General features: G+C 44.1%; 1 protein-coding gene across 4 annotated transcripts in view; it reads left to right on the forward strand.

Annotated features, from left to right (window-relative positions):
• RHOA (ras homolog family member A) overlaps positions 1-14135 on the forward strand; it is a 53137-nt gene that overhangs the window by 12792 nt on the left and 26210 nt on the right. The window contains exon 1 of one of the 4 annotated variants that reach the window (XM_056525245.1): positions 5376-5426. The exons of 1 other annotated variant lie outside the window; for it this stretch is intronic. The gene's annotated coding sequence lies outside the window, so the exon portion shown is untranslated. Of the gene's footprint in view, positions 1-5375; positions 5427-11033; positions 11058-11201; positions 11452-14135 lie in introns of those variants that run through there. 2 more of the 4 variants (XM_056525246.1, XM_056525244.1) reach the window with 2 other exon arrangements.

A 14135-nucleotide genomic window follows, 5' to 3' on the forward strand; every position in this document is an offset into this window, starting at 1 on the left:
TAAAGGGGTCCCTGCTGCTGTCTAAAGGGGGGCTATGCTGCTTTCTAAATGGGTCCCTGCTGCTGTCTAAAGGGGTCCCTGCTGCTGTCTACAAGGGTTCTCTGCTGCTGTCTACAAGGGGGGCCTGCTGCTGTCTAAAAGGGGTCCCTGCTGCTGTCTACAAGGGGTCCCTGCTGCTATCTACAAGGGGTCCCTGCTGCTGTCTACAAGGGGTCCCTGCTGCTGTCTAAAGGGGTCCCTGCTGCTGTCCACAAGGAGTCCCTGCTGCTGTCTACAAGGGGGGCTCTGCTGCTGTCTACAAGGGGGGCTCTGCTGCTGTCTAAAGGGGTCCCTGCTGCTGTCCAAAGGTGTCCCTGCTGCTGTCTAAAGGGGTCCCTGCTGCTGTCTAAAGGGGGTCCCTGCTGCTGTCTAAAGGGGGCCCTGCTGCTGTCTAAAGAGGGGCCCATCTGCTGTCTACAAAGGGTCCCTGCTGCTGTCTAAAGGGGGGCTCTGCTGCTTTCTAAAGGGGTCCCTGCTGCTGTCTAAAGGGGTCCCTGCTGCTGTCTAAAGGGGTCCCTGCTGCTGTTTATGGGGGGGGGGCTGCTGCTGTATAAAGGGGTTCCTGCTGCTGTCTAAAGGGGGGGGGGCTGCTGTCTACAAGGGAGGGGGGCCTGCTGTGTACAGGGGGGGCTGCTATGAATGACTGCAAGGGGATACTACCTCCTATTAAAGGCAATCTTACAGCAGAGTCACCTGCACTAACTTGAATTTATAGGTAGATAGTGCAGGTGACCCGGTTTCTACAGCTGCTCACCATGTGGTCATCGGTCTTGCCGCCAATGCAAATTCCCTGTTCTGTCCAATGGAGAAGATAAATCTTGGCTCATACTACAGCAGCCGCCTCCATTGTACACAACAAGGACCCACATATCAGCACAGTAAGCAGTGCCAGAAACCGGGTCACCCTGGTGTCAGATTCCCTTTAAAATAAGAAAAAGCGCTGCGGTATCTGTAGGCGCTATATAAATAAATAAATAAAATAAATAAAAGTACTCGTAATTGGTATCGGCGAGTACTAAAATGTAAGTATCGGTACTCGGTCTTACAAAAATGGTATTGGGACATCCCTATAGATATATATAGAGAGAGAGAGAGAGAGAGAGAGAGAGAGAGAGAGAGATTCACGTTTTAAAATTGCCCCCCCCCCCACTTTTGTCACTGGCCCCCATGTCCCCCCCCCCCCCCCCCCCCAAATATGAATGCTGGAGACGCCACTGGTCTGAACTGACATCTAACTGCTGGATCATTCCAACCAGATACTGTACACCATTTTCCAAAATCTGCACAGTGCTTACTCCTCAGCTGTTCTTCAACCCTGTTTAACCCCTTAAGTACTCAGCCCATTTGGACCTTAAAGGGGTAGTTCAGTGGTGAAAAACGTATCCCCTATCCTAAGGATAGGGGATAAGTTTGAGATCGCAGGGGGTCCGACCGCTGGGGCCCCCTGCGATCTCTCTGTACGGGGGCCAGGCTCTCCGGCCAGATAGCAGGTGTCGACCCCCGCACGAAGCGGCGGCTGACACGCCCCCTCAATACATTGCTATGGCAGAGCCGGAGATTGCCGGAGGCAGCGCTTCGGCTCTGCCATAGAGTTGTATTGAGGGGGCGTGTCGGCCGCCGCTTTGTGCGGGGGTTGACATGCCCCCTTCGCGCAGGCTCTCGGGGCCCCGTACAGGAGATCGCGGGGGGCCCCAGCGGTCGGACCCCCCGCGATCTGCAACTTATCCCCTATCCTTAGGATAGGGGATAAGTTGTTCACCACTTGTTCACTACTGGACTACTCCTTTAAGGACTCAGACAATTTTATTTTTACGTTTTCGTTTTTTCCTCCTCCCCTTCAAAAAATCATAACTCTTTTATATTTTCATCCACAGACTAGTATGAGGGCTTGTTTTTTGCGCGACCAGTTGTCCGTTGTAATGCCATCACTCACTTTTCATAAAATGTATGGCGCAACCAAAAAAATACTATTTGTGTGGGGAAATTAAAAAGAAAACCGCAATTTTGCTAATTTTGGAAGGTTTTGTTTTCACGCCGTACAATTTATGGTAAAAATTACATGTGTTTTTTATTCTCTGGGTCAATACAATTAAAATGTACCCATGATTATACACTTTTCTATTACTGTTGCGCTTAAAAAAAATCGCAAACTTTTTAACCAAATTAGTATGTTTAAAATCCCCCTATTTTGAAGACCTATAACTTTTTCATTCTTCCGTATAAGCGGCGGTATGAGGGCTCATTTTTTGCACTGCGATCTGTATTTTTTATTAATACCATATTTGCTTATACAAAACTTTTATTACATTTTTTATAAATTTTTTTGGGAATAAAATGTTATAAAAAAAGCAGCTATTTTGGCCTTCTTTTTTTTATTTACGTTCACGCCGTTCACCGTACGGGATCATTTACATTTTATTTTAATATTTCGGATATTCACGCACACGGCGATACCAAATATGTATATAAAATTTTTTTTTTTTACACTTTTTGGGGGTAAAATAGGGAAAATGGTACAATTTACGTTTTTATTGGGGGAGGGGGTTTTTCACATTTTTTTACTTTTTTTTTTTTTTTTTTTACTTTTATTTTTACACTTTAATAGTCCCCATAGGGGACTATTTAAAGCAATCACTCGATTGCTAATCCTGTTCAGTGCTATGTATAGGACACAGCACTGATCAGGATTATCGGTCATCTTCTGCTCTGGTCTGCGGGAAGGGGAAAACCTTCAGTTAAATTCTGTTATCTAACTCAGTATTTTCCAACCAGTGTGCCTCCAGCTGTTGCAAAACGACAACTCACAGCATGTATTGATCACTGAAGGGCATGCTGAGAGATGTAGTTATACAACAGCTGGAGGTACACAACTACAACTCCCGCTTGCTGTTGGTGCATGCTGGGAGTTGTAGTTTTGCAAGATTTAGAGGGCCACGGTTTAGAAACCACCGCACAGTGATCTCCAAACTGTGGCCCTCCAGATGTTGCAAAACTACAAATACCAGCATGCCCAGACAGCAAACTGCTCTGTGGGCATGCTGGGAGTTGTAGTTTTGCAAGATCTAGAGAACCACAGTTTAGAGACCACTGCACAGTGATCTCCAAACTGTAGCCCTCCAGCGGGTGCAAAACTACAAATCCCAGTATGCCCAAACAGCAAACAGCTGTCTGGGCATGCTGGGAGTTGTAGTTTTGCAACATCTGGAGGGCTACAGTTTAGAGACCACTGTATAGTGGTCTCCAAACTGTAGCCCTCCAGATGTTGCTAGCCAACCCACCGGCTTCCGTAGTCTGCACCAGGGAGCCAGCCGCACGTCATCGCCGCCTGCTGCCACCGCCGCTGGTCGCCACTGCCGATGGTAAGTGACCTCCGGTGCCGGTCGCAGGACAGTTCCCCCCGTTCTGCCAGGACTACTGTGGGTGGGCAGAACGGGGAAACTGAACTTAAACCCTCCCGCCCCCGATCTGCTATTGGTCAGTCACTTCTGACTGACCAATAGCAGGAATAGGAGGGGTGGCACCCCTGGCACCTCACTCCTATCCCTTCAGGGGGATCGTGGGTGTCTTGGACAGCCCCGATCCCCCTTATTTTCTGGATCACCGGAGACCCGTATGACCCGGAATCGCCGCAGATTGCCGGTCTGAGTTGACCGGCGATTTGCAGTGATTGCGAACATGGGGGGTCTCAGGACCCCCCTGGGCATTGTCACAGGATGCCTGCTGAATGATTTCAGCAGGCATCCCGGTCCGATCCCCACCCGGCGCGCAGCGGAGACCGAAATTCCCAAGGGCGTACAGGTACCAGGGAGCGAGGGCGTACCTGTACGCCCTGGGTCCCTAAGTGGTTAAGACTCATGTAGGGCAGACAGCAGCAGTCATATCACTATTTAGAACACATTATAGAAAGGCCATATCTGTAAGCAAGCTTTGTTAATGTAAGCAAACTTTGTTAGTATTTTTGGAGATTAGCCTACCGTAGTCACTATCGGACTCCGTCCGGGATTGTTTATGAGGGACAAATTCTACTTTGTAATTACATCATTCATTTGACCATAAAATGTACAGTGAGGCAAAAAAAAAATAAAAAGTGTGGCGAAATATTTAATAAAGAAAACAGCTCCTGAAAATCCCACCACTAGGGATCCCCATACCTACTGGGACACTAACCAGTCCTGCACCAGCATCAGCTTGTCCATGAGTCATGGACAATAGATGACTCCTAGACAAGGCTGCATGAGCAGACACACCAATCACCTCCCACCACAATTTGGCCACAGAATCATCTGAACTACCCCCTCTCCTTGATAAATCCTATTTGGTAGATTTTATTCATTTCCCCAAGTGAAATTAGATCTCAGATCAGATTTACCCATACAGGACATGTACAGTCCTGGAGCATCAGCGTGGCACTGAGATTCAGGCTGCAGGCTGCAGCCGGCCACTAGGAGGGAGACCCTAGTGGACAGATTTCAAGAGCAAATTACAATAATTTACCCTCAAAAAACAAATAATAGAAATACAGTATATTAGTGATATGTTGTAGTATATAAGTACTACAACATATCAAAAAATAAAGATGATGATAGTGCCCATTTAACATTATATTTTAATAGTTCGGGCATTTATCCACGCCGCGATACCAAATATGTTTATTAATTAATTATAATGATATATATTTTATTTTATTTGAAGTAGGGGACTATTACTGTTCAGTGCTAGGCATTGGCATAGCACTGATCAGTGATATGGGCAATCTAATTGTATTGTCTGCCAGAAAGCAGACCATACAAGAGGAAAATTGTGCAGAGAAATATGATGCCAGCACTCTCCCGTTCGGAGATGAAAATCTTGGTGTATTTATTGAAGAATCACTTCAGTACAGTTATGTATGGAGGAGGAGAGGAAAATTGAGCTCAGTCGAGCTTGTGCAGCAACTGCGCCATTTCACGGGCAAACCCACTTGGTCATGCCTTACAGATAGGTGTGCACGGACAGGTAAATGTAGTAACCGTGAGGCCTATGTCAATCACACGCCAGGGAGGACTTTGGCTAGTGACGTAACACGTACAAGAAATTTGCCTCATTCTGCCAGCTGCAATAGCAGACTAATAGGGCAGATGACGAAAGAGAAAGAAAAAAAAATCAAACCAACAAAAAAGAAGAGTGGAAGGCAGAATACATAAAGCATCACAGTACAGAACTGCAGCTTGGACCTATATGGGAGCAGAAAAATATGTTAGCAGAAAACGTTAAATTCATCTTTTCTGTTAAATCCCGTGGGAATCGTTGCATCTAGTCTTGATATCCATCGTGCTTCTCTTTGTAGAAGGTCTGTACGCCGGTCTTTGCCCGAAGAGATGGAAGTCACTGATTCAAGTACAAAAAAGGTAAGCACTTCTGAATTTCCATTATAATGTTCTTGTATGTATTCTGCAAGTCGTGGTACTCCTTGGGGGAGATATATCAAAAAGTGACACAGTTGCCCATAGCAACCGATCAGATTGCTTCTTTCATTTTTAAAAAGGCCTCTGAAAAATGAAAGAAGCTATCTAATTGGTTGCTATGGGCAACTGCACCACTTCACCTCTACACAGGTTTTGATAAATGTCCCCCCTTGTTCCCAGCTGGGATAAACGGAGATGCTCTCTGAACCTCATGAACAGAGGGCGGATTGTAGATCCTACGTTTGACAAGGGCATTCATTTCATGCAGTAAATCACAAAAGCAGTCCTGCAAGTGATTAAGTCCTTAAAGGGGTACTGTCCCCGCCCCTCATGACATCACGCCCCACCCCCTCAATGCAAGTCTATGGGAGGGGGCGTGACAGCCATCACGCCCCCTCCAATAGACTTGCATTGAGGGGCGGGACATGACGTCATGAGGGGGTAGGGGTATGACATCACGAGCTCCCAACGCCAGCTCCATCGTTCGGAACAGTTTATTCCAAACGCTGAGAAGTGGAGTACCCCTGTTTGTGACGCCGACTTGATTGTTTTTTCTTGGGGAGAATCTGTTGTATAAATATTGTTGCACTCATAGTTCCCTACTGGGCCAGGGATATTTAACCAGTACTTTTTTTGTTGTTCATTTTCAAACTTGTACTATCTAAAAATAAAATGAAAGGGTAACTACCAAATTATCCAAAAGTAAAATTGAATTAAGGAACCGCATAACTGAGACGAAAGCTTTCTTCGATAAACTTGAAAAATGCATTTTTAAACAACAAAATTAAATTAACCCCTTAAGGACCCGGGCTTTTTCCGTTTTTTCATTTTCAATTTTTCTTCCTTAACTTTAAAAAATCATATCTCTTAAAAATTTTCACCTAAAATTATATATAATGGCTTAATTTTTGCGTCACTAATTCTACTTTGTAATGACATTAGTCATTTTACCCAAAAATCTACGGTGAAACGGGAAAAAAATCAATGTGCGACAAAATTGATGAAAAAACACTATTTTGTAAGTTTTGGGGGCTTCTGTTTTTATGCAGTACATTTTTTGTCAAAAATGATACCTTATCTTTATTCTGTAGGTCCATACAGTTAAAATGATACCCTACTTGTATAGGTTTGAATTTGTATCACTTGCGAAAAAAATCATGAATACATGCAGGAAAATTTATACGTTTAAAATGGTCATCTTTTGACCCCTATAACTTTTTTATTTTTCTGTGTTCAGGGCGCTATGAGGACTCATTTTTTGCGCCGTCATCTGAAGTTTTTAGCAGTATCATTTTTGTTCTGATCAGACTTTTTGATCACTTTTTATTCACTTTTTTGTGGTATGAAAAGTAATCAAAAATGCGCTATTTTGGACTTTGGAATTTTTTTGCGCGTACGCCATTGAACGAGGGGTTTAAAAAGCGGTATATTTTTATAATTTGGACATTTCCGCACGCGGCGATACCACATATGTTTATTTTTATTATTATTTACATATTTTTTTTTTTTTTTTGGAAATGCCGGGTGATTCAAACTTTTATTAGGGGAAGGGATAATTGAAAGGGTTAATGATACACTTTTCTTATGCAATATTATAGCTCCTATAGGGGGCTAACATTGCATTAACTGATCTTTTACACTGATTGATCCATCTCCATAGGAATGGATCAATCAGTGTTTTCAGCGATTGAATGCTCAAGCCTGGATCTCAGGCTTGAAGCATTCATTCGGCGATCGGACAGCACAGGAAGGAAGGTAAGAAGACCTCCTCCTGCGCTACAGCTGTTCGGGATGCCGCAATTATACCGCGGCGATCCCGAACAGCTCCCTGAGCTAGCCGGGCACTTTTACTTTCGTTTTTAACCACGGCTAAAGGGTTAATAGCGCGCGGCATAGCGATCAGTGCCGCGCACTATTCGAGGCGGGTCCCGGCTTCACTAGGACGCCGGGCCCGCCGCGATATGATGCGGGGTTACCATGTGACCCCGCGTTATATCGCAGGACCGGGACCCAGGACGTACCCATACGTCCTGGGTCCTTAAGAGGTTAAAGGGGTACTCCGGTGGAAAACTTTTTTTTTTTTTTTTTTTTTATCAACTGGTGCCAGAAAGTTAAACAGATTTGTAAATTACTTCTATTAAAAAATCTTATTCCTTCCAGTACTTATTAGCTGCTGAATACTACAGAGGAAATTATTTTCTTTTTGGAACACAGAGCTGTCTGCTAACATCACAAGCACAGTGCTGTCTGCTGACATCTCTGTCTGTCCATTGTAAGAACTGTCCAGAGTAGGAGAAAATCCCCATAGCAAACATATGCTGCTCTGGACAGTTCCTAAAATGGACAGAGATGTCAGCAGAGAGCACTGTGCTCGTGATGTCAACAGAGAGCACTGTGTTCCAAAAAGAAAATAATTTTCTCTGTAGTATTCAGGAGCTAATAAGTACTGGAAGGATTAAGATTTTTAATAGAAGTAATTAACAAATCTGTTCAACTTTCTGGCACCAGTTGATTAAAAAAAAAAAGTTTTCCACCGGAGTACCCCTTTAAAACAACGAAATGGGACAAGTTCAATCGAGATCACTGCCGTGATTCCTCAATAAATACACCGCAATTTTCATCTCCGAACGGGTGAGTGCTGGCATCATTTTTCTCCGCACAAATACAGTTTCCTACTGCCAGTACAGTATCTTTATCCCGCTGAGAAAACAAGGAAAATATCACTTCCAGTGCCGGAAACTGTTCATCTATAAACCTAGACCATACAAGAGGATTGCCAAAGCGACCGTGGAGCAGGTGACAGCTGTCACGCCCCCTCCCATAGGCTTGCATTGAGGGGGCGGAGCGTGACGTCACAATACTCCGACCCCATGATCGGCAGTCATCAATCCTGGAGCAAACATGCTCCAGGGGCTGATGGTATCGGGGTGCTGCGTCAAAGATCACGGGGGTCCCCAGTAGCGGGACCCCTGCGATCAGGCATCTTATCCCCTATCCTTTGGATAGGGGATGAGATGTCTTAGCGCCGGAGTAACCCTTTAAGGCCGAAATGTCCCATTGCTCCTGAGTACAGAAATACCCGAAACTGTTTCCTTGAAATATCACAGGGCTCCGAAGTGAGAAAATGCCATGTGCATTTGAGGCCTAAATTAGGGATTTGCATAGGGGCGGACTCGGATTCAAGTGTTACAATTGTCTCTGCTACCGAAAAAATTCTATGCCAGTGATTCCCAAACAGGGTGCCTCCAGCTGTTGCTAAACTCCCAGCATTCCTGGACAGTCAGTGGCTGTCCGGAAATGCTGGGAATTGTTGTTTTGCAACAGCTGGAGCCTCCGTTTTGGAAACACTGCCGTAAGACATTTTTCATTTTTATTGAGGGGGGGAAGGAGACAGTGTACGTGTGTGTGTGTATATGTAGTGTTTTACCCTTTATTTAGTGTAGTGTTTTTAGGGTACATTCACACAGGCGGGGGTTTACGGTGAGTTTCCCCCTAGGAGTTTCAGCTGCGGTGGAAAATTTGCTGCAGCTCAAACTTGAAGCAGGAAACTCACTTTAAACCCCCGCCCGTGTGAATGTGCAAAACTACAACTCCCGCCATGCACTTTCAGACTGTGCATGCTGGGAGTTGTACTTTTGCAACAGCTGGAGGAACACTGGTTGGAAAACCTTGAGTTAGGTTTTGTTACCTAACTCAGTATTTTCCATCGAGTGTGCCTCTAGCTGTTGCAAAACTACAACTCCCAGCATGTACTGATTGCCAAAGGGCATGCTGGGAGATTTAGTTATGCAACTGCTGGAGGCATGCAACTACAACTCCCAGCATGCCGAGACAGCCATTTGCTGTTCGTGCTTGCTGGGAGTTGTTGTTTTGCAAGATTTAGAAGGCCACGGTTTAGAGACCACCGCACAGTGATCTCCAAACCGTGTACCTCCAGATATTGCAAAACTACAAATCCCAGCATGCCCAGACAGCAAACTGCACAGTGATCTCCAAACTGTACCCCTCTAAATCTTGCAAAACTACAAATACCAGCATGCCCAAACTACAAACGGCGGGAGTTGTAGTTTTGCAACATCTGGAGGGCTACAGCTTAGAGACCACTGTAAATTGTGGCCCTCCAGGATCGCCACCCGCCACTGCACAGAGAAGGATTGCTGCCGGTAAGGTACCTACAGCGCCGGTCCCAGCACAGTTCTCCCCCTCTGCCCGGACTACCTTTGGTGGGCAGAGTGGGGGAACTGAACTTTAACCCCCCGCCCCCGGCTTGCTATTGGTCGGTCCCTTCTGACTGAGGATAGGAGGGGTGGCACCTCGATAGATGTCCACAATTACAGGTGGGTTTCTGGCTGTTGTTTTTTTTTTTTTTTTTTTCAGTTTACCCCTAAAAATAATAATTGTTTGGTTTAGCTGTACATTTTATGGTGAAATGAAAGGTATCACTACAAAGTAGTGAGGTCCTGCATTAAAAGGCGAGTAGGAAAAAAAAATGAAAATTTGCTGCGTTAAGAAGTGGTTAAAGGATAACTGTCACCAATTTTACCCGCACTAACCTGTTGGTACAGGTGTGTAGTGCCAGTGACACTAACGACAACCATACTTACCTGATACTGTTCCTGCTATTTTCATCCCTATCTTTAGTTCCAAAGCTGGCATGGGGCACGGGCAGAGCTTCCTGACGTCACTGCTGCTGGTTCCCCAGATCTGCTCAAGGCGGGGACCAGCAGCGCTGACGTCAGGAAGGTCCAAGCTCCTAGTTGCTCTGGAAAAGAAGATACAAAGGAAGATAGTGTGACAACAGGACCACGGATAGGAATCAGGTAAGTATGGTTGTCATCCGTGTCACCCGCACTACAGACCTGTACCAGTTTATATTAGTCCACTACAATATCAAAACCCGTGTAGACAAAGCTTGGTGCAGTTGCCCATGGCAACCAATGAGCTTGCTTCTTTCATTTTCACAGGTGTCTTTAAAACAAATGTAAGCAGCAATCTGATTGGTTGATATGGCCAGCTGCACTACTCTTTCTCTACACAGGTTTTGATATCTCCCTCTGTTCCCAGACAACCCTCTTCAGTGCCTGTATCACTCCTTCTAATAATGCAATTCTTTTCAAATAGCAATATGTAATGTTGGAATCTGTATGCATAGTTAGGGATGCAGATTTCCAGCTGTAGCACACAATGTACTTTATACTCTTCTAGAGCCTTCCTCACAGACGTGTTAGGGACACAGATATGACTGGCAATACACTGTACTGTCTACAAGTAGGACGATGACTTCATGTATTTACATGCACTGATTCATCCCTCCTCACATTTCCCTGTATGTGTGAGAAGCAGAAATAGCAGCACGTCTATTTATACCCCGCCCGGCCCTGCATCCGCTATTGCCCCGCCCAAACCTCATCTGATTGGTTAGTCGTTTGCCGACTCCACCCACACAGTGCAGGCCTCGTCACATCCAAACATATTTATAGTAAAAGGGCACTGCGGCCACGGTATGAGAATAACACAGTCTGTGATGGATGGAGGACATGGGCACCCTCTGGCCTCTTAATAGCTGAGGACATTGTAAGCATTTGTAGGTTTATAAATGAGGCCTATCGAGCGCCAACTTGTTCCGACCCCGCCTTAACAGCTCCCGGCCACGCATGCGCATTACCGTTCTCCTTGTGACATTCTGCCGTGACCGCGCCTCATTACGTCATTACGTCGGCCACCATTCTCCCCGATCTCCGCGCTGTGCGCGCCTCTGGCCCATGTGGACGCGCACGTAGCTGTCGTGGCCGAGCTTCTGCCGGGCGGTTCTTCTGCTGCCTGGAGCCGGAGTTCGAGTGAGGTAATAACGGCCGCCGCCCGAGGGAGGGACGGAGACCCGAACATCGTGCAGGAAACCAGCCCGCCGCGTCCCCAAATTCTTCACAGTGACAGCAGCAAGCAGCGGCCCAACACGGCCAGGCTAGAGGTGAGGCTCGGGGTGGGGGAAGGGAGATGAGGCAGTTCAGGCCTTCGAGAGGGTGAGGTCCTTCCGGGCCGAGATGTCTTTGCCCTGAGCCGGATAAGAGGCCCAGGCTCCGGGGATGGGCGGCTGATATTGTACGTATGTGTATCCTGAGTGATGACCGCCCGGGGGAGCCGGTGTACGGGAGGGAGCCGTCCGTTCATGTGCGTCACTATCCGGTTATATACGGGAGTGTAGAGTTTACTATATCATGGTGTGTGATCGGCATCTGTGGAGGGGCAGACATAGTGCTGGTGGGGATGGGATTCCTACTGATGGTGGAGACTGGAGCTGGGGAAGGGCTATAGGTTATGTATAGGACACCGAATACACAATGCACACTATAGGTTATGTATAGGACACTGAATACACAATGCACACTATAGGTTATGTATAGGACACTGAATACACAATGCACACTATAGGTTATGTATAGGACACTGAATACACAATTCACACTATATGTTATGTATAGGACACCGAATACACAATTCACACTATATGTTATGTATAGGACACCGAATACACAATTCACACTATATGTTATGTATAGGACACCGAATACACAATTCACACTATAGGTTATGTATTGGACACCGAATACACAATTCACACTATAGGTTATGTATTGGACACCGAATACACAATTCACACTATATGTTATGTCTATGACACCGAATACACAATGCACACTATAGGTTATGTATAGGACACCGAATACACAATTCACACTATATGTTATATATATGACACCGAATACACAATTCACACTATATGTTATGTATATGACACCGAATACACAATTCACACTGTTATGTATAGGACACCGAATACACTTCACACTATATGTTATATATATGACACCGAATACACAATTCACACTATATGTTATGTATATGACACCGAATACACAATTCACACTATATGTTTTATATATGACACCGAATACACAATGCACACTATAGGTTATGTATAGGACACCGAATACATTTCACACTATATGTTATATATATGACACTGAATACACAATTCACACTATATGTTATGTCTATGACACCGAATACACAATTCACACTATATGTTATGTATATGACACCGAATACACAATGCACACTATGTTATGTATATGACACCGAATACACAATTCACACTATAGGTTATGTATAGGACACCGAATACACAATTCACACTGTTATGTATAGGACACCGAATACACAATGCACACTATAGGTTATGTATAGGACACCGAATACACAATGCACACTATAGGTTATGTATAGGACACCGAATACACTTAACACTATATGTTATGTATAGGACACCGAATACACAATTCACACTATATGTTATATATATGACACCGAATACACAATTCACACTATGTTATGTATATGACACCGAATACACAATTCACACTATGTATATGACACCGAATACACAATTCACACTATGTTATGTATATGACACCGAATACACAATTCACACTGTTATGTATATGACACCGAATACACAATGCACACTATGTTATGTATATGACACAGAATACACTTAACACTATATGTTATGTATATGACACCGAATACACAATTCGCACTATGTTATGTATATGACACCGAATACACAATTCACACTATGTTATGTATATGACACCGAATACACAATTCACACTATGTTATGTATATGACACCGAATACACAATTCACACTATGTTATGTATATGACACCGAATACACAATGCACACTATATGTTATGTATAGGACACCGAATACACAATTCACACTATATGTCATGTATATGACACCGAATACACAATTCACACTATGTTATGTATATGACACCGAATACACAATTCACACTATGTTATGTATATGACACCGAATACACAATTCACACTATGTTATGTATATGACACCGAATACACAATGCACACTATGTTATGTCTATGACACCGAATACACAATGCACACTATGTTATGTCTATGACACCGAATACACAATGCACACTATGTTATGTCTATGACACCGAATACACTTAACACTATGTTATGTATATGACACTGAATACACAATTCACACTGTTATGTATATGACACCGAATACACTTCACACTATATGTTATGTATATGACACCGAATACACTTCACACTATATGTTATGTATATGACACCGAATACACAATTCACACTATGTTATGTATATGACACCGAATACACAATTCACACTATGTTATGTATATGACACCGAATACACAATTCACACTATGTTATGTATATGACACCGAATACACAATTCACACTATGTTATGTATATGACACCGAATACACAATGCACACTAGGTTATGTATATGACACCGAATACACAATGCACACTAGGTTATGTATATGACACCGAATACACAATTCACACTATATGTTATATATATGACACCGAATACACAATTCACACTATGTTATGTCTAGGACACCGAATACACAATTCACACTATATGTTATGTATAGGACACCGAATACACATTTCACACTGTTATGTCTATTACACTGAATACATTTCACACTGTTATGTCTATGAAACTGAATACACAATTTCACACTATGTTATGTATACAGTGATGGGAAATATAATATATGTAATATAATTGTCGTCATT

Source organism: Hyla sarda, chromosome 6 (assembly GCF_029499605.1).
Source record: "Hyla sarda isolate aHylSar1 chromosome 6, aHylSar1.hap1, whole genome shotgun sequence".
NCBI classification, from domain to species: domain Eukaryota; kingdom Metazoa; phylum Chordata; class Amphibia; order Anura; family Hylidae; genus Hyla; species Hyla sarda.